Below are 20,140 nucleotides of genomic sequence, written 5' to 3'. Positions count from 1 at the left end.
GAAGACAATGGACCACCACCTGGGTTCAGTCTTAACCAAGCAGACCTGATGGCTATAGCCACGATCGTGGCAACGACACTGCAAGGGTTAGTGAACCCGAACACCAATCAGCCACCACCACCTCCACCACAGTACGGAATCAAGTTCCACTATGAATCTCTTCGCAAGAACAGGTGTCCAACCTTCAGTGGAGCTGCTGACCCTGAAGTTAGCCAGAGCTAGCTGAAAAGTGTGGAGACTCAGCTGCGACTATTGGAAACTCCCGAGGCACTGAAAGTGGACGTTATAGTGTCTTTCCTGGATGATAAAGCAGGCAAGGGGTGGGAAGCAATCTCGCCAGCCATGACAGCTGCAAGACCAATCACGTGGCAGCATTTTCGAGAAGCTTTTCTGAAACAGTATTATCCAACCAAGGTCAGTCAGACCGCAAAAACTGAGTGTGTTTGAAAATTTCATTCAAACTCCGGATATGTCAGTTGTGGAATACACCACTCAGTTCAATGTCCTTGGATCTTATGCTCCGACAATCATGGCGGATGAAGCTTTGAAATTTCACCGCTTAAAGCAGGGATTGAACAGCAGAATCCAGTCGGCTTTGGCAGTCCATCAGCCAACGAATTTTTCAGACCTGATGGCCGCAGCTATCCGAGCTGAAACTGATATCCAGCGCAGGGAGAAGGAAATTAAGAACAAAAATCTAAGAGTAGTCCGTCCTCACATAGCGGTTAGACTTTCAAGAAGCCTAACCAGACCGATGGGCTATATAAAGGGCCTTCGCCTGCCATAAGCTACCAAGCTATTAAGCCTTGCCCAACTTGCCGTTTACGACACCTGGGAGAGTGTTGTAGAGCGAGCGGTGTCTACTCTGGATGCGGGAAACCAGGACACCGTACGACAGAATATCCAGACGCCACCAAAGGAGCAACTGGACCGAGCAAAGGAGACGGGTCAAACTGAGAGGTGAATGCCAATAGATCACGGGAGAACAAACCGACTGCCAGGGTGTTTGCCATGGCGCAAGAGAAGGGAGACGACGCGAACAATGTCGTGTCAGGTACCATATTTATTCAGCAAGTGTCTGCTTATGCGTTATTTGACTATGGTGCTACACATTCCTTTATGTCAAATAGATTTGCTAAGAATTAGGATGTAAGCCCGTGAAACTAACTGAAGTCTTTCGAATAGCCACACCTATCGACAGGGCCATTGAAACTCATGAAATTTACAGAGATTATAAAATCAGTATCGATAACCAGCCTTTTAGCGTCAACTTGATACAGTTGATCATGGTAGATAATTCGAAGAATAGGTTCAAGAAGAAGAGTCGGACCAATTTTGGGACTGGTGAAATTCGAGACTCCGAGATCTTAGATTAAGTTGAACTTTTAATTCATTTGTTATGTTTCCGCATTAAACTCTATCGTTTTTGGATTTCGGTATTGAAAAGACAATTGCTATTTCGTTTAACTCATGATATATAAACTGGTTTCAGTTTACACTGTGCTACAAGGCTTGTTATTTTCGATTGTGTGATTGTTAAACAATGTCGGTGTCAACTCTGAGTTTCTGGGCGTGACATTGTCTCCATACTTGCGTATTTCCTCTAACGAGATAAAGCTGAAAATCCAATGCTTGAATATCATAATTGCTATGCAAGCAACAGAGATGCCATATAAACATATATGTATCATGTAAAACAAATTATCAGCGTTTCTATCTGATAGATTCGAGCTTAAACGCTGAAAAAAAAATTGAAATAAAAAAAAACCCAAAGACGTCAAAATCGGAAGAAAGTTTGAAAAATAAATAAAGTCAGTATATTATACCGCTTAGATGACTGAGGATCGTTGAAATCGGTATCCGAATGTCCTTAAAGCATATCGCGGGGCGGTGCTTGAATGAAAATCATAAAGGAAAGGAATTTTTGAAGATATCTCGGAGGACTGGTTCGAGGCAGATTGTTTTCTGCTTCTGCTCTTCTCCGGAAGTTGCGATGGCTTCCGGCGGCGTATCTGCGGCTGCCGAAGGGGAGGCTGTGGTGGTGGGGCTGGGGATTTTCCTGGCGGCGCAGTATCTAAGAGAGAGCCTCTCCCTTTCTCGTCTGGTTTTGTACTAATAAGTTTTGATGGGCTGGAAACACGAATTGGCCCAAAATTCTAACAATCTAGCTTGGACATAGATCGGGTCATTTTATTTTTTTAACTCAAATCAACATTTTTTTAAAAATTAATCGAAATTAGTGTATTTGTTCAACATATGAGAAGGTTAAATTTTTTAAAAAAATGTTGAATTGGTCTATTTCTTAAATATCCCACATAATAAGATCCACCAAATATGAAATTAAATTAATATATATATATATATATATATATATATATATATATATATATATATATATATATATATATATATATATATATATATATAATTGAGGGGAAAAGAGAGAAATTTGTTAGATGAATAAACAATTTACTGCCATACAATTTTATTGCACTTTTGCATGAAAAATTAAAATGATATTTTTCCTACGCTTGAAAAAATATTCTTGATATACTTGTTCATGTCTGGATCGACTGCCGAATGTAAGATTTTATAAAATATTAGTGTCCCATCTTTGTTTTCAAATAAATACATTCATAATTTCTCTTTCCGACAATAAATATTATTATCAGATGCATTAAGAAATTAATATATGTCATTTACTGACTAATAATCTTATTTCTTCACCATGTCTACGTGTTTGTACGTAGCCAACCACCGGCGCAGCAAGAGCCAAGCTGTTTTCTCAAGTGGCGCTACAGCTTGGCTAAAGCCATGCAAGCCAAGAAGTTTCCACCTTTGCGTGCGTGAAAACAAGAAAATTTATATTTATATATATTACATTTAATGCTTGAGCCAATAATTTAGGGTTGATAATATATATAATGAATAAATTTTTGTAATTATAACTTTTTAATCTAATATAATCTTGTACGTGGCTGCATGACTCTGCTTTTCTTTGTCCTTCTTTCCATAAAATATTGAAAAAGGTGGAGAAATGGAACCCCATGCCTCTTGGCCACTTATACGATAATTCACCGGTTTATATCTTCTCCGGTATTTGAACACCTCAATGGTACGAAACAAAGCATGAGCTCCGAGTGAAATGATATATAAAATTTAGTTCCGTTTTAATTTAAAAGAAATTATTTTCATTTTAGGGAAATACCATTATAAATAATCGAATATATTTCCCATGATCTCATTTGAAAATATCAGATGCGTCATCAAAACTTATTATGATCGGAACTTATATATGTTGAGCCAACACGGCCACATCTAGATTTTATTTTTATTGTATTATCAAGTCTATATTTTTTTAATCAAATATTATACATTAATCTGTTTTCCTAACTTAATTAAGCTCTATCCTTAATCCAACTCCCTTAATTTTAAAGCACGCTCCGAGACTCTCCAAACCTTAACAGACTTATCTAAGCTGCCGCTATACACGATCCATCGTTGGTCGCCGTCTTCCTCCGCCGCTATACATTTCACCGGCCCACTATGTCCGGACTAGCACCGCCATGAAAGAATGAACCCCACCGCCCTCTCTCCGCCACACGCATATGTTCTTGTCGGCGGAGCCGCTGAGTACCAGGTTCCCTCCAACAGCGAGACACAGAACCGCCTGCTTGTGGCCCCTCAGCACCCCGCCGTACACCATGGAATTCTTGTCACCACGCTCCCAGAAGTTAACCAGCCCGTCTGAGGAGCCGGCGTATACCGCCGCTGCTTCCTGGTTCGCAGCCAGAGAGGTCACAGCGTGGTGTTGATTCAGCAACACCTCCACCATAACATGCTTCGTGCGATTCCCGGCGGTAATCTCCCTTCTCCACGACTTCACTGTCCCGTCGGCGGAACCGGTGAAAACCATCACAGAAAAAGCTGCAACCACAGAATTCACCGCATCGTTGTGCGCCTGGATTGATTCCAAACATTTGGAGTCTGAAATTCTCCAGACTTTCAACGTTTTATCCCACGAACCCGAATACAGCAAGCCCTGATCTGCTTCAAAGCTCAAGCAAGAAACAACATCGTGATGCTTGATCCACGGGCCAGTACGATTTCTTTTAACCTCAACATAGTTTCTTGGGTTGATGGATTTTGCAAGCAAATCTCGGGTCGTTGGCAAGTTTCCGATCCTTTCATATGCTGTTCTTTTATCCCCCAAAAATCTCCAAATCCTGATTTTTCCGTCCTGATGACCTGTAAAAATCTTATCACCAAACACAACAATGGCTTTCACCAATCCACTTCCGGACTTCAACCCAGAAAAATCTTTCAAATTCCTCCAAACCCTCAAGCTCTTCTTATCCGAACCCGTGTAAAGAAAATCCCCAGAAGCGGCGAGAGAATATATGTGACCTTCGTATACAAGGTTCCCGATTAGCCCATATTTTGGGAGGCTTTTCGCACTCTGGTCATCATATTCTTCTACAGAAAATTCTTCGGACCATTTTGATTTGGAACTAGAGAATGATTGACTCCATGGAAACATTACGAAACATGCAGGAGAAGCTGGCTCCCCGCTCTTTGGTTTGGTGCAACACAATATTGCATTGCGGGATTTTGAAACTGGCGCATCATTTCCACGCAGTAAAAAGTGATGATAAAGATTATTGGAGGAGCTCTCCTTTTCAAGAACAGATGAATCAGAGCACACGATGGGTCTGAACTTTGTCTGAGGGAGATTGTTTTGGTCTAGGGAAATCAAGGCTCCATTGACTGCATTCTCGTTCGCCATCAATGCATGAGTTGTTTGTATATGGATGGATAACCACTTTGGAATATATTTTTTCCCGACTTGGGGAAAATGGAGAATTTCCAGGTGATATTTTGATGGAATAAAGAAAAGTTGGAGGGTAGGGTTTATATAAACGAGAAGGGGTCAAGGAACTGTTCGGTGAACGAACCTACTGTTTGAGAGGGGGACACGTAATGCGATTCTATAATCAAATAATTTAATTAATATTTCTTAATTTGATATTTGGAATGTGAATATTTTAGGTGTCAATTTGTTACTTTATTACACAATTTAAAGTCCAGCATGATAGCACGTAACACACGACTCCAGATGCTTGCACTTCCCAACTGTATATATATTTAAATAAGAGAATCGGTCAAGCAAGCAAAGAGGAGTAGTTCATTCATTCGACTTTAATTTCTTACTCTGATTTTTTTTAAGATCATAGTTAATTTTTTCGATCTACTAATTTATTTTCGATACTCCAATAAAAAATATCTAACGATCATATTGTTAGATTAAAATCAAATTTTGATAACTAGTAATATCATTCTATTGATGAATTTTTTTGTGCCACGAATTTTCGTTCATTTAAAAACTTCATCCCCATGAGCTACATTTTATTCGTCATCTTTGGAATTAGGTAAAAAATTATGTGAGACGGTCACGTGAGTCATATTTTATGAGACGGATCTCTTATTTAGTTTATTCATAAAAAAATATTACTTTGTATTCTGAATATCGGTAGGTTGATCCGTCTCACAAATAAAGATTCGTGAAAACTGTCTCACTAAAAGACATACACTTACAATTAATATTCCCATAAAAAATATAATTTGTTATTGCACGTTATATCTTTTATTCAAAAACCTACGTGATCCTAAATTTTATAATTATTTAAGCCTACATAAGAGGGGTGGCTACCAGAGAAATTTTATTATAGAGTGGAAGACTTTGATCGAGGATACGATGTTGATAATAAAATTATATATGCAAACTCAATTTTGTAAGAATGTCTAACACGCAGCTATATACAAAAACTCGATTACCATGCAAGTAAACCACCGAAGAACAAATAATAAAAATTTAGTCTTTTTTAAATTATAATTTCTTAATTTTATAAGAAATACATTAACAATTCAAATATAAATTTTCATTATTTAAAAAAAAATAGAATTTGGTCTTTTTTTAAGTACATAATGAATGCCAAATTATCGATCCACTCTTCCGTACAATAAGTGTTGACCACTGCAGACATGGAGTTCTGGTCAAGTGGAATAAAATGAAATTATTTATTACCGGATCACAGGCACGGCGCTAGCCTAAGCCTAAATAAATTGTTGATTAATGCAAAAATTTACTGTTTTAAAATAATTTTATATTTTTTTATCTGGAAATTAGTGGCTCGAATTAAATACATCGGACTGATTAATATATCAACAAAATAAATAGCATTCTATAATATGAAAGTTTCACATGCCACTATGGCTTTCGTCAAACACTCTATCAGTTAGGCCAAGAATTATAAGTTCCATTCCTCGAATTTTTAAATTTTATTTTTCCTAATTTGAATGCAAACCAAAATATAAGGATATTTATGAATTCATTTTTGGTATTTAAATCAGTGCTATATTGTTAGAATTTGAATTGGAAAGTATGATGCTTGATTTCTTTTACTTTTAAAGGAGGTATTGTTACTAGTCAATATATACCATATGTTCATTCGAAAAAATATTTTAAAAAAAAGGACATGTGAGAAAAGGAAAAATTACAAATTTGATCAAGAAGTTGATGTCATTGTTTCGATTCTTTAAATTATCAACTTTCATTCCTATGTTATATTTGTTTGTTTTGTAAGTTTTGTGTGTGTGTGTATGTATATATATATATATATATGATATGATGCATAGTTACCGTGCACAATATATATATATATATATATATATATAGTTTTGATATGATGCATAGTTACCGTGCACAATATATATTATATATAAAGTTTTGATATGCTTCACACTTACCGTACATATATATATATATATATATATATATATATATATATATATATATACACACTAACCACTTAGAAAGACATCAACTATTTCTTTTAACTTTATCCTTATATAATACTAATATTAAACTTTTGTTTTCTTTATTTTTTTTTTAAATTTCAACGTACATTTTTTTTAATTTTTTTTATTTCAATAAATCAAATATCAATTTAATTTATATATAATTTGTCAAATTTCACTTTAATCTATTAATAATACATAAAAAGCTATTATTTCACTTGCCTGGGGAACCAAAAGCAAAAGTGGAAGGGCCGAATATATAAAATAACATAACCGCCACGTTAACTGATCGAATGTACAAAGTGGCGGACCCACAAAAAAGGAGTCATTACTTGAACTCCACGTCTACCCTTGCTGTAAATTCCAACCAATCATATGGCGACACGACTTCATATTAATATCTACTGCACCTAGATACGGGAGAGCACGTACTCAAACCCAACATCAAAATTGTCAACATATATTATCTTAATATTGAAAATCGCAATTGGGTTTTATAAATTTATTTTTTTCTTATTTTGGTAATTTCAAAATTTTAAATTTTTTTAAATATTTTTCATTTTTTTGTTATTTTATATATTTTTTTCTACCAATTATTTTGATGTGATATTGCATATATTAATGTTACGTAGGAGACACTTCATATAAAAAAAAATTACTACAATTGTAAGTGGAAAAAAAAATATGTTAATAAAAATTTAAAAACATAAATAATCAAAATTACGTAGCAAAATTTAAATTTTCTCATTAATATATGAGCCACTCGAGCCAAAAGGAGCCGGGTGGCTTGAAACATAAATAAAAAACTGAAATAATATGTTTATTTTATCTATGGATATAAACTTTATATTAAAAGAATATAATTATATATATGGCGTCAAGACCGTTAGCAACTGATTATTTTCTAAGATAATAGTGTGACATCATTAATTAATTGATAAGGGCAACCTTAGGATTTGAATAAAATCATATTTTAAACACGGAACTCATATAACAGGGTCTCGCGTCTCAATTTTCTGACACAAATATTTTATTTGAGTCACTCATATAAAAAATATTAATTATTATGCTGAAAATATTATTTTTTTATTGTAAATATGATTCGTCTCACGAATAAAAATATATGATATCGTGTCACAAAATATTTACTATATTTAAAATTGTATTATATAAAATTAACGATCATTAATCGCTCTCCAACAAATCATATATTATATTTTTATATGCTACAGTGACAGTCGGGGTCCTTGGCTACATCAATGTTGTAATAATTCAAATTTATAGGTTTGTGATGTGTATGCTACTGTGACATTAAATAAACTATATTCACATATAATTAAGACTATGGACAATAGCATTTGAATTATTATGATATTATTAATTTTGATTTTTGGGATTGAGAATTTATGTTGAAGTGACATTTGGAAGCTAGGGTTCAAGATCAAGAGACACTTGGACGTGAAGAATTGAGAGATGCTAATTTGCCAAAATTACACAATATTAAAACGTTGCTTTAATAATTAGATTTTAATTATGACAAAAACTTGTGTGAGACGGTCTCACGGGTCGTATTTGTGAGACGGATCTTTTATTTGGGTCACCCATGAAAAAGTATTACTTTTTATGCAAAAAGTATTACTTTTTATTGTGAATATGGGTAGGGTTGACCCGTCTCACGGATTATGACCCGTGAGACGGTCTCACATGAGACTCACTCTTTTATTATTGTCTACGCACATATATACGCAATTTTGTTATATCGACAAGTCTTTTTTTCCCCTTGTACATTAATTAGAATACAAAAAATGATAAACTCTTACTTTATTAAGTTTAGACCTAACAAAGATAAGAGTAAATCTCTTATGAGACGGTCTCACGAATCTTTATATGAGACGAGTCAATCCTATTGATATTCACAATAAAAAATAATACTTTTAGTATAAAAAGTAATACTTTTTCATGGATGACTCAAATAAGAGATCTGTCTCATAAAATGCGACCCGTTAGACCGTCTCACATAAGTTTTTGCTCAGATTGATAAAATAGCTATTGTTTTTTAAAAATTAATTATTTCAAATTACAGTTTCGTCTCTTATTAAGTTTCACAATTATTATATGACTTTTATTAACTATAATCAAATCAAATTACAATATAATAATTTCGAATTATAATATGACTCGTCATTGTTTTTTATAATCTTGATATTACTTCGATTTAAATATAAATATTACATAAATACACAATACGTACCAAAAATCGATGGTTTTAATTGAAGTTATGTTGGATACGTACACCGTAGCTGGTGATGATGTTATGGACCCTTTCCTTATAAGTTTATGTTATCTTTGGAAGAATGCATGGAGACATATTGTTCCGCGAGTGGGATACAATTTACGAGGTGATATGTCACAAGATATACATACATATGATGCTAAGGCTATCGTGTGTTTTCTTTCTTGAATTAACATCATTTTCCAAAACATATGAATGAAATCAACGTGGTTAATATGTTTTTTTTACATCATTAGATTTTCAATATTATAAATGATTAGCATATATATATATATATATATATATATATATATATATATATATAGGGACGTAGTCAAAAAATATTTTCATTCTGGGCTGAATGAATCGATAAACAACATTAAATAATATAAATCAAATATTTAAAAATTCATTCACGTAAAATTTCCAACCAACAGGAGACTAGCAGCTCTCATCCTCTTGTTTCCATTTTAGAGGACGACTGTGGACGAAAACCCTCAGGAAATGGACTAAAAATTAAAAATATAAGGCTAAAATTTAAAAAAATGAAAAAAAAGAAAACTCAATCCATAGACCAAAAAAAGTAGACTGGGCTGGAGCCCACCCCAGCCTTTGGGGTTGCTCCGTCCATATATATATATATATATATATATATATATATATATATATATATATATATATATATATATATATATAACAATGCGTAAAAATGGTATTTTTATTTCTGTATTTTTGTTTCTTTACGATTTGATTTTCTATATTATCGAATTTTAATCTTACTCTTATATTTTCGATTTTTGATGATTTTAATTTTGAGTGCTGATTTGTTGATTATCAAAATCGCATCAGCACCGTATTGGTGTGATATCTGCATCACATCGGAAAAAATTAAAATGATAGATTACATTTGACAACATAAATTAATGATAAAAATCATAAATAGACAAAACATACATAACAAAAAGCGCATTTTATGTATATCATTCGCGTTGGCTTGATTCTTTGGGACAGATCGAACTTCGTTTGGTGTGGCATCTGGCAATGCACGATCTGGAGTATCTAAGAGATGGTATCATATTCCAATCCTTGGAACAAATCTTGGAAAACTGTTCGAATAGATACAAGTCAGATTGTGGTCTTGAATACTAGAAAAAAACAGTGCTTGGAGGAAACTTCTCCATCAATGATTCGGTTTTAAATCCAAAATTTCATTTTGAACTAGTTGATTCGAACTTAACCTTTGTTTTGGGGTGTAATTTTATTTAGTTTGGTTTTGATCGATTTTTATGTTAGCCTGAGCTTGTAAATTGTACGAAGGATTGGAATACCCTTTCTAATCCTTTATAATAAAAAAATTTCTATAAAAAATATATCTTAATTTAAAAAAGTTTACTGGACCAATTCAAGGTTATATATTTATATTAAATTAATACAGGATAGACTTGGAAGGGTAACAAAAGTTCCAAATTAAATTTTTTAAGGAAAAAATTTAACGTAGAATTCCAACGACATGAAAATTTTCATAGATTATGGTTCCGTCACTATACGAGTGGATTAACTAATGATAGATTAATAGTCAAATATTTATCGTTAAAATTTTAAGTTGTTTTAATAATAATTTTGACCTGGTTTAAGATTCAATTTTATGGATAACTATTTGATTAATAAAATTAGATCTTAAACCGGGTCAAAATGATTATTAAAACATCTTAAAATTTTAACGATAAATATTTGACTATTAATCTATCCTTATTTAATCCACTCAACCAAACACACCTTATAGTCAATTCGAACCGTTTTTCCAAGATTTAATCCACACGAAATGCATATAGTCAATATTAGAATAGTGACTCATTATATATGTTTATGGTCTTTTTATTTTATTTTATTTAATTTATATTATAATATCATAATTGCAAAAATTAATAACGATCGTAATATAATTTATAATTATTACATATTATAGTTTGATTAGATTGTATTTAAATGAGACTAAACTACAATTAATAAATATTTGTTGCTCTGTTATATCCAAACTTAGTAAATATTAAGAGATATAAATAGGTAAAGTTTTTTTTTATTATTTATTTTTATTTTTGTCAAGAAGAAGGTCACGTTATTTATTATAGCATAATATGTGCACGTACGTCCTAGCGTGATTTTGTAATTTAGGATAGATTCTACCCCTTGAGCATTTCCATTTCTTTAATGAAAACACAGCTTATAAAAATTAAATGAAAATAATTTCAAATTCATGCAAATCCCCTGAAATTTACTCTTTCTCACTAAATTATTTGACGTTATTGGGATTACTTAACTTATTATTTAAAAGTAACAAAATAAATTGTTCAAATTAAAAAGCATAATATCTTTTTGTTTCCTTAGGAGACGGTCGTCACTTTCTTGAATAATGACGTACGGATTCAAATTTTTTAATGATTTTTAAAAAGATATAATTTATTATTCATACAAATTTCAATAATTGAATTCCCTCATTTTAAAAATTACTCAAAACCCATGTACTAACGAAATGGCAGCTGATAAATCATTTTTTATGTTATCTATTTTTTTGACAAAAACTCGTGTGTGATGGTCTCACGAGTTGTATTTTATGAGATTGATCTCTTATTTGGATCATCAATGAAAAAATATTACTTTTTACTTAATATTACTTTTTATTGTGAATATCGATAAAGTTCACTCGTACCATAAATAAAAATTCGTGAGATTGTCTCACAAAAAATCTACTGTTATTTTTTTCTTGCACTATCATCATTTCAGATTTTTTTTGAAAAATAAAAATTCAAGTCTACAAATTGGGAGTTTCAGTAAATACTCTATAATCATATAATTTTTTATATTATATATTTTTTTACTGGAAAAGAAAAAAGCTAGGTGCTCTCCTGCAGCTAGACTGGAGTTGTCAAATCAAAGCTAAATTATATGTCAATTATTAAAGAGAAATCAACTCTATCTACGCGTGTCGATAATTCTTAATTTGCTTGTTTAATGACTAATTCGATACCCTATGGTGGCTAAACATTATTTATTGGGATTAATTTCTTGGGGAGATCTCCGTATCTGATATTATACTTTTATTCCGATTAAATATACAATTGCGTCACACAAATTATATGCATGAATCAGTCATTAAAAATATATAATTTAAAGTATGTAGTGATATAATATTTTATATCGAGAAAAGACGAAATTCACACCGAACTTTTCTATTATATCAACATTAATATTATGCATGTGTTTGAAATATAAATTTTTGGATACACGATTGATTGACTGATTTATTTAGTGATTATAATACTAAAACAAATATCTTTTTTCCAATATAATAGCACTAAGTACTGACCATTAAGAAATGGTCCAAAAAAGTTTTTATATGGTGGAGAATAGAATTTTCTTATATTTATTTGTTGATGGGATGTGTAATTAATTAGTGACGTTAATTAATTAGTAGAAATAAACACGTTGATGCGGGTGATTACGGAGCAAAAGATAAATCATAACCAAACAAGATTTAAAAATAGTATCAATCAAATCAGATCTTCCACGATTCTACGCTAAATGAGGAAATGGAAATATCTTTGCTTTTATAGAAATCTACGTGAATCATTATCTTTTAGTCTTAGAAATAAATAAAAAATAAAAAAATAGTGCATTTCTAGATATTTTGTTCCTCTTTTTTTATATGATTCTGTTGCGAAAAAAGTTCTCGTTTAATTTGTAATATCCTTGTACTTATCGGGTGTACATACATGTTATTTTGAATATTAGGTCTCTTGTAAAACGGTCTCATAAATCTTTACTGACTCTGGGAGACGGTCAACTCTACCGATATTCACAATATAAAGTAATACTTTTATCATAAATGTTTGGTTTTGAGTTAAATCAATTTGGATCTAGACTATTAAAAATTATATTGAAAATGTTTATTGTGTGATTTTTAAAATAATAATAATTCAAATTAATATATTTTTAATTTATATGGGTCGTTGATATGTTAATTTTTATATAAACAATTTAAAATTTATATGAAATATATGTGTGTGTGTGTGTGTAATATAGTGCATATATAGAATTTATAATACAGTATATTTAAATAGAATTAGTCGATAGCACTAATATTATTACGACAATTAAACCTACTATCATATAAAACATTAGTAAATCTCGTATGATACGGTCTCATGTATTTATATTCATGAGACAATTTGACTTGGTTCATATTTACTATAAAAATAATAATTTTGACATAAAAATAATATTTCGTATGGACCGGAATATATTGGAATGCAGAAATATAGAAGCATAGAAGCATACAAGTGTACGCACAGTATCAAGGAAACCCTACTGCCATGCATGCACGCAAGCCAGCGAACAAACAAACAAACCGCTAACTGTGATGTTCTAATTAAGAACATTGTTCCCCATCCAGCTACATTTGATTTCAGTACTGTATATGATTTTGTCCTCATTTGCTTATGGGCGGACAAGGTCTGGTGGGTCGTACTCGTACAACAAAACAAATTTGTTTCCCCAAGTTTTGCACCTTAAATTTATCGAGTCGTCTCGTCCAACTCTGAGTAAACAGAGATATATACAATTTGGATCCAACTTAAGTTTAGATATGAAGGACTAATTCACATCATCGAATCACCCAAATTGAGAGCAACTTTTTCTCTTGTAGTTTAGATATTGTTGTTTCCTTCTTATGCTCGATTTATATATTGCTAAACCACAAAAAAAAAAAAAAAGCACTAAAAATGGTGTGGCACTCAATCCAATGTCCCTGTTGGAGGACAATGGATAGTCTAATCCATTTCTTGATTATTTATTATTTTTGTTTTTGGGAAGTTGGCCCCTTAACCTGCAACCCGATTACAGTAGGGTTGAGGTTTTTCCGACCCAGATCGACGGGCCGTGGCGAGATGAGACTACGGCCAATGTCCAATGGGCCGATATTTATTTATGAAGTTCATAAGTAAATCTCCCTAAACATCTTACTATATTAAAGTTCAACACCATTTAAAAATTGATTCTCAATTAATTTGGCGAAGATTTAGAAAAATTTACGATTTTTTCCTAATTTATTTTTAATCACAACCAAAACTGTTAGACAAATCGATAATTTAAAACAATTTTTATTTTTGTTTGTCTTTTGACGACTATTTAATTACAAAAATGTCACAACTTTTTTTTTTCTCCTTTTATGCCTATTCAATTACAAAAATGTCACTTTCTTTTTGTCATTTGGTGGATAATTATTTACAAAAAACGCCAATTTTTTAAATACCACTTATTTTTCTCCTTATCCGTTTTCCATTACAAAAAAAAAATGATGGGTCAACCTTACCCTATCCGTCCTAATACATAAATCAAATGGGCTAACAGAATTTACCCGTATTCAAACTGGTTGCCAAAATTATAAGCCAATCCACCTTTTTTTAAGACGAGTTGAGTCGATGTGACTGGCCGAACCCAAATTAGCATATTGGCCGATCCTAACAATATTTGAATCTGGGTTTAACTTTAAAAAAGAGGCTTCGAATCATAATGTGTGTTCATATTTTTTTTCGTTCCATAGCAATTTTTCAAATTAAATCAATACGTCAAAGACAATATAAAAAACTAAAGGAACAAAAATATCAAACATGTCCAAAACGATCACTAAAAAACAACCCGTCTAACAGTTTTAGAGCTAAAAATACTAATGAAGTCTGTATAATCAAGTTGTTCAGTAATTTCTTTATCAATTGATAACATAGCCAATCCATCCAATCTTTCTCGTGATATGGTTGATCGGAGAAAAGTTTTGATGAGCTTTATCTTTGAGAGACTTCGCTCTACACTTGCTACTGTGACCGGGACAGTCAACAAGATTTTATAAGCAATATGAGCATTTGAAAGCCGGATAAGCATTACATCCACCAAAATTTCAGTTAAAAAGCGTAGATTATACACATAAAGCCCCGAAGAAAGTAAAAAACTACAATAAAAAATTAGAAGCCGAACAAAACAAATACAAGAAAATAGACTTACAGTTTCTCACGCTTCTTTCAATCAAACCTAGAGACGACGCAACGACTGAAGTCGATTAAGGATTGTCTGCAGATGAATATTGTGGAAGATTGGAGAATAAATCGATAACATGCTAATCAAGTTCCATTTAATAAATACTTGATTTTTGACTATCTAATAACTAGTATTATAATAATAATTTTGTTAAAAAAATTTTAGGCCTCAAAAAAGAGATGAACACGAGTTATTGAACTCATTTGCCTCTTAATAGGCTCGGCCTTGCTTTGCTGATAGAGATGTTAAACATAACCCCCACACTGAATGTAATTTTTAAAATAATTTTGTTTATAAACGCATGTTTGTGGAAAATAATCCAAAAATAGAATCAAGGTTAATTAGTTCTGCTTTATTATCTATTCTTTAACTTTTGGCAAAAACTTGTGTTAGACGGTTTCATGGGTCATATTTGTGAGACGGATCTATTATTTGGGTCATCTATGAAAAAGTATTACTTTTTATGCTAAGAGTATTCTTTTTTATTGTGAATATCGGTAGGATTGACCCGTCTCACATATTAAGATTTGTGAGACGGTCTCACATTAGACTCACTCTTAACTTTTTATCCTTCGTGTTTTACCAAAATTTTTATATGCTTTTTTTAAATCAATTTGGCATCTCTTTTTGGTAATTGTACTCAAATGCGATTTTATTACGTAGTATTTAGAAACGCGTTTATTAGCTTCTTCCGCATATTGTATAAAAGCCATGTACAAGTTTACACGTGATCACAACTGAAATAAGATTTCCTTTAGCTCAATGAGCTACGTTCTTCTTCCTCTTCAGTTCTTAACACTTTTCTTCAACTAATACTAAATCTTATATATTATTTATTATTTTAGTGTTATAATTTATCGGAAAGGATTTTTTAAACGTAATTAATAAATTTATTGTTTTTTATTTTTAATCAAAATAATTAACTTACAAGTAAATAGAAAAAATGGAGACGGAAAATCCAAATTTCCCGTTTGGACACATTGATCTGTTCCTTTCAGCGTCTTTAAGTTTAGATTAGGTGGTCCATCACAAAACATGCCAATCTAGACTAAGGAACGAAGAATTAATGGAGTTTGGGAAGACTTGATCTCAACCTAAAAAATTATATATTATTATAAAAAAAATTTAATAAATTTTATAAATATAAAATAAAAAGTACAGATTATTTCTGTACTAATTTTTTTTTTTAAAAAAAATCTTGGAATTATAGAGTACAGATTTCTTCCAGGTTTACACATGCAGCTAAATGTATATTTTATTTGGTGAAGATATACATGTGTAACATCACTTATTAAATTAATCTACTATGACCCGTTCCGCTCCAATAAAGACTTCCGAGCCATTTTTTCGATCAATTTGTTCAATTACCTGTTCGAAAAATTGAGACCTACCCAATTTTCAAAATAAGTACAACAAAAGAAAAACTTACATACAAAAAATGACATTTTTAATATGCGTCTGCCGACTCCCGTGTCAATAAAGTAACGTTCATCTAATGGATATGATAAAACAATTGTATATCTCAGTAAATCAGCATCATCTTATTGGTTAGCATGGAAATAGATATGATCGATAGACCACGTATCAAAACTTGTAATAAACGAGAATATTGAATAAGCTAAAATTAATAATTTTATTCCATCTGAACTAAAAAAAATATCGAACCGCAAAGTACATGAAAATTTGATTACAAATAAAAGAAAGAAAATTTTCTTTTGTAACAAAACATGATTTTTTTTAATTAAAAAAACATCTTATGTATTTAATTAATATGACAAAGAAATCATTTCGTAAAATGAAAGTTATATCGTGTTAATATTGAATATTGCAATTGGTCATACTCTTTAACATTTTGATGTAAGAGATGGTTGCGTCACTTATTTAATGCCATTTCTCTTTGTTCGAAACTAATTCAACCAATAAAAATCCGTGAGACATGTGTAATTAATTATAAAGGGCCCATTTGTCTTGTTTATTTTATGCACGCGTTTGAAAATTATTAATATAAAAATATATACTTTAATGATGAAATTTTATGATTTTTGGACATTATAAATTCGATGACGAAAAATTAATTAATAGAAGAATTTACCAGTGGGAGAACTCGATTTATCTTGATCCCTTCAATTATTCAAGTTTTGTCGTTCAATGACAGATACGCATTCCACATTTTTTTAAACCCCTTGTCAATTCAGCAGTTAAATAAATATTATTATTTTTTAATTACAACACACGCGAAGAGGAGATCAAATCAAGGAAGAAAGCCAGTTAATGTAGCGAGTTAGACCATTGGGCTATAAGCTCAATCTCAGTAAAATAAATATTCTAATCGGATAAACAATAATTCATCCCAATTAAATAGTATAGCAACGAGAGATGAATGTAGACAACTGTGAACTATATGGTTAGTGTATTTATAAAAGTTTGTAAAGAAATAAGTTTGTAAACTAAAATTGATTAATACTATAATAAAAAATGAAAAACATATATGTTGGTGTGATAATTGTCTGTACTAGGTAGAACAACTGAAACACGATGCTAAAGCTGTTATATGATTTAAAAGATTTGAGTTGTACCGTTAACATCATCTATACTTTTTGGTAAAGTGAATATCGCTCCATTTTGCAATTATTATCACAGATTGTGTTACATGTTCGGTTCTCAATAATTGTACAAGATATAACATATAACAACAAAAATGATGTGGTTGACATAATATATTGTTTAAAAAGATTGTGTCACATGTTTGGTTCTCAATAATCATATTGAATATAACAATAAAAACGAAGTGGTTGACATGATATATTTGTTTAAAAATTTTGAATTATACTATTAACATCAATTATAAATTTTGATAAAGCGATGACGTTCGATGCTATAATATAAGTTAGATCCTACTATATAAATTACACGATCGCTTATTATAAATAAATACTTGCGAGTTGTTATAAACTAATCTGAAATTCTGGTATCCAAGTCATGGGCACAAATATATTCAACGCTATAATACGTATATGGAAATCAAACAATGCAAGAGAAATTAAATATCTGCAACAATTTTTTCGTGAGATTGAACAAATGAATCTCACAAACCAATTTATTTTTCACGATAACAAATGGATAATAATAAACTTTCATGTAGCCTTTGTGAATGACTTGATTGTCACCCAAGAACCCGCCAATAATTTTCCAGACTCAACTTGAATGGTGTCGTATCGGAGAAAAAATTCGACCAGCATTAATCGAGACAACATCACAACAATGTTCTTTCCCGGACATTGCTTATTCTCCGTCGTCGGCTCCTCCGTTTCTCTCCCATTCGACCAGTACACGTACTGGATCAATTCTTCACCAGCACCCACGAATCTATCCGCCACGAATTCTTCTGGGTTCTTGAAGATAATGGGATCTTTGGTAACAATCGGCTGATACCCGAACAGCATCTCCCCTTTCTTGATCAAGAACGACGACTCATGGTTCTGTACAGTGAGATCTTGCTTAGCTTTACCGTACTGGTAAGGGACAGGTGGTTCGATTCTCAGAGCTTCGTATACGGTTGATTTTGTGAGTGTCATTTTATTCAGTGCTGCAACGGTGACGCCGCCTTCTGCTTTGACGACATCTCTGATTTCAGTCTCGCAGCCGGCGGTGCAGATTCTCTCCGGCGGCACCCACCCATTTGATCAGAGCGGGGAACAGAGTTTTCATTCCGCCGTATGCGTTGAATCCAGCTAAGAACACCAAGTTGTGGCAGGCTTCGTCTCTCTTGAGCCCTACTTTTTCTGCTTCATCCAGAATTGAACATGCGGAACTGTAAAAAGTATCGTAAAGTTTCTTGTACTTAGATTTCACGAGGCAGAAAGGTAGTGGGAATGTGTGCAGGAGTAGGTCTTCAAGGAAGTTTGGGAAGTATTTTAATCCTAAGGTCATCAATGGATGAAGCTGACCGAGCAGCCACAAGTCAACAAGTTTCGGGCCGTCGGACCCGATTGGAGTTTCCGAAGGATGCTTGTCGCAGAAGAAACGGAAGACGAACTCAAACGACATGCGGTCGCTCAAGTCATTCAAGTACGCGCTGCCCTTGGTGGAGAATTCTTCTTCCAAACCCGAAAACATGGTGGAAAGGGCTTGCCGATAGATGGGGATGAAAGTGTCGTGCTTTTTGGCTAGTACCGAGAGGATAAGGCCTTTGAGGGCCGCGTGATTGGGCTCGGAAGGGTCCAAGAAGGCGCATGCCCTATAGCCTCCGGTGAATGCGGTGGAGGGCATGAACGTGCCGTCGAGTACATTTTTCTTCTCGACCTTGGAGTTGTCGAAGAGGGTCTGAAAACTTAAGGCGTCGAGAAGGCAGATGACTCGTGGGTTTCGAGCCATGAATGGACCAGGCGGCATGTTGCATCTGAAGACTGTGGACTGGTATTTTTCCATTCGAGATTTGAAGAACTCGACCTCCCCTTGGATGTAGTAATACTTGTAGCGGTCGACTATCGGCCCGAAAAATGGGTTGCCGTAGTTGCCGGGGATATTTTGGAGAAGACTGTCAGACAGAGTAGTTTCATGGCGGTCGGCGGCGGTGATAGATGAAGACATTGTCGGAGGTCTTTGATCGAGGATAATTGCAGCCTTTGGGAAATACAATGTTCGGAACTTGATAAAATGAAATTGAGCTTTTCGTCCAGCCAATTCTACGTTTATATCGAGGATTACATACAATTTTGTAAGAGTGAGTGTCAGCGTCTCATGGATTTTAATCTGTGAGACGGTCAACTACACAAATATTATAATAAAAAGTAATATTTTTAGTATAAAAAATAATACTTTTTTATGGATGACCTAAATGAAGATCTGTCTCACAAAATACGATCCGTAAAACCGTATCACATAAGTTTTTATCATTTTATAATTACAAATCTAATATATAAA

The 20,140-nt window shown here is 32.5% G+C and overlaps 2 pseudogenes; both read right to left on the bottom strand.

Moving 5' to 3' along the window:
* Positions 1-3,215: 3,215 nt before the first annotated feature.
* On the bottom strand, positions 3,216-4,912 carry LOC140841865 (protein JINGUBANG-like; annotated as a pseudogene).
* Positions 4,913-18,166: 13,254 nt separating this feature from the next.
* On the bottom strand, positions 18,167-19,906 carry LOC140840612 (allene oxide synthase 3-like; annotated as a pseudogene).
* Between the last annotated feature and the right edge of the window lie 234 nt (positions 19,907-20,140).

Source organism: Primulina eburnea, chromosome 9 (assembly GCF_022965805.1).
Source record: "Primulina eburnea isolate SZY01 chromosome 9, ASM2296580v1, whole genome shotgun sequence".
NCBI lineage: Eukaryota > Viridiplantae > Streptophyta > Magnoliopsida > Lamiales > Gesneriaceae > Primulina > Primulina eburnea.
Note: the sequence above shows the minus strand (reverse complement) of the source record. Positions and strands in the feature narration are given on the sequence as shown.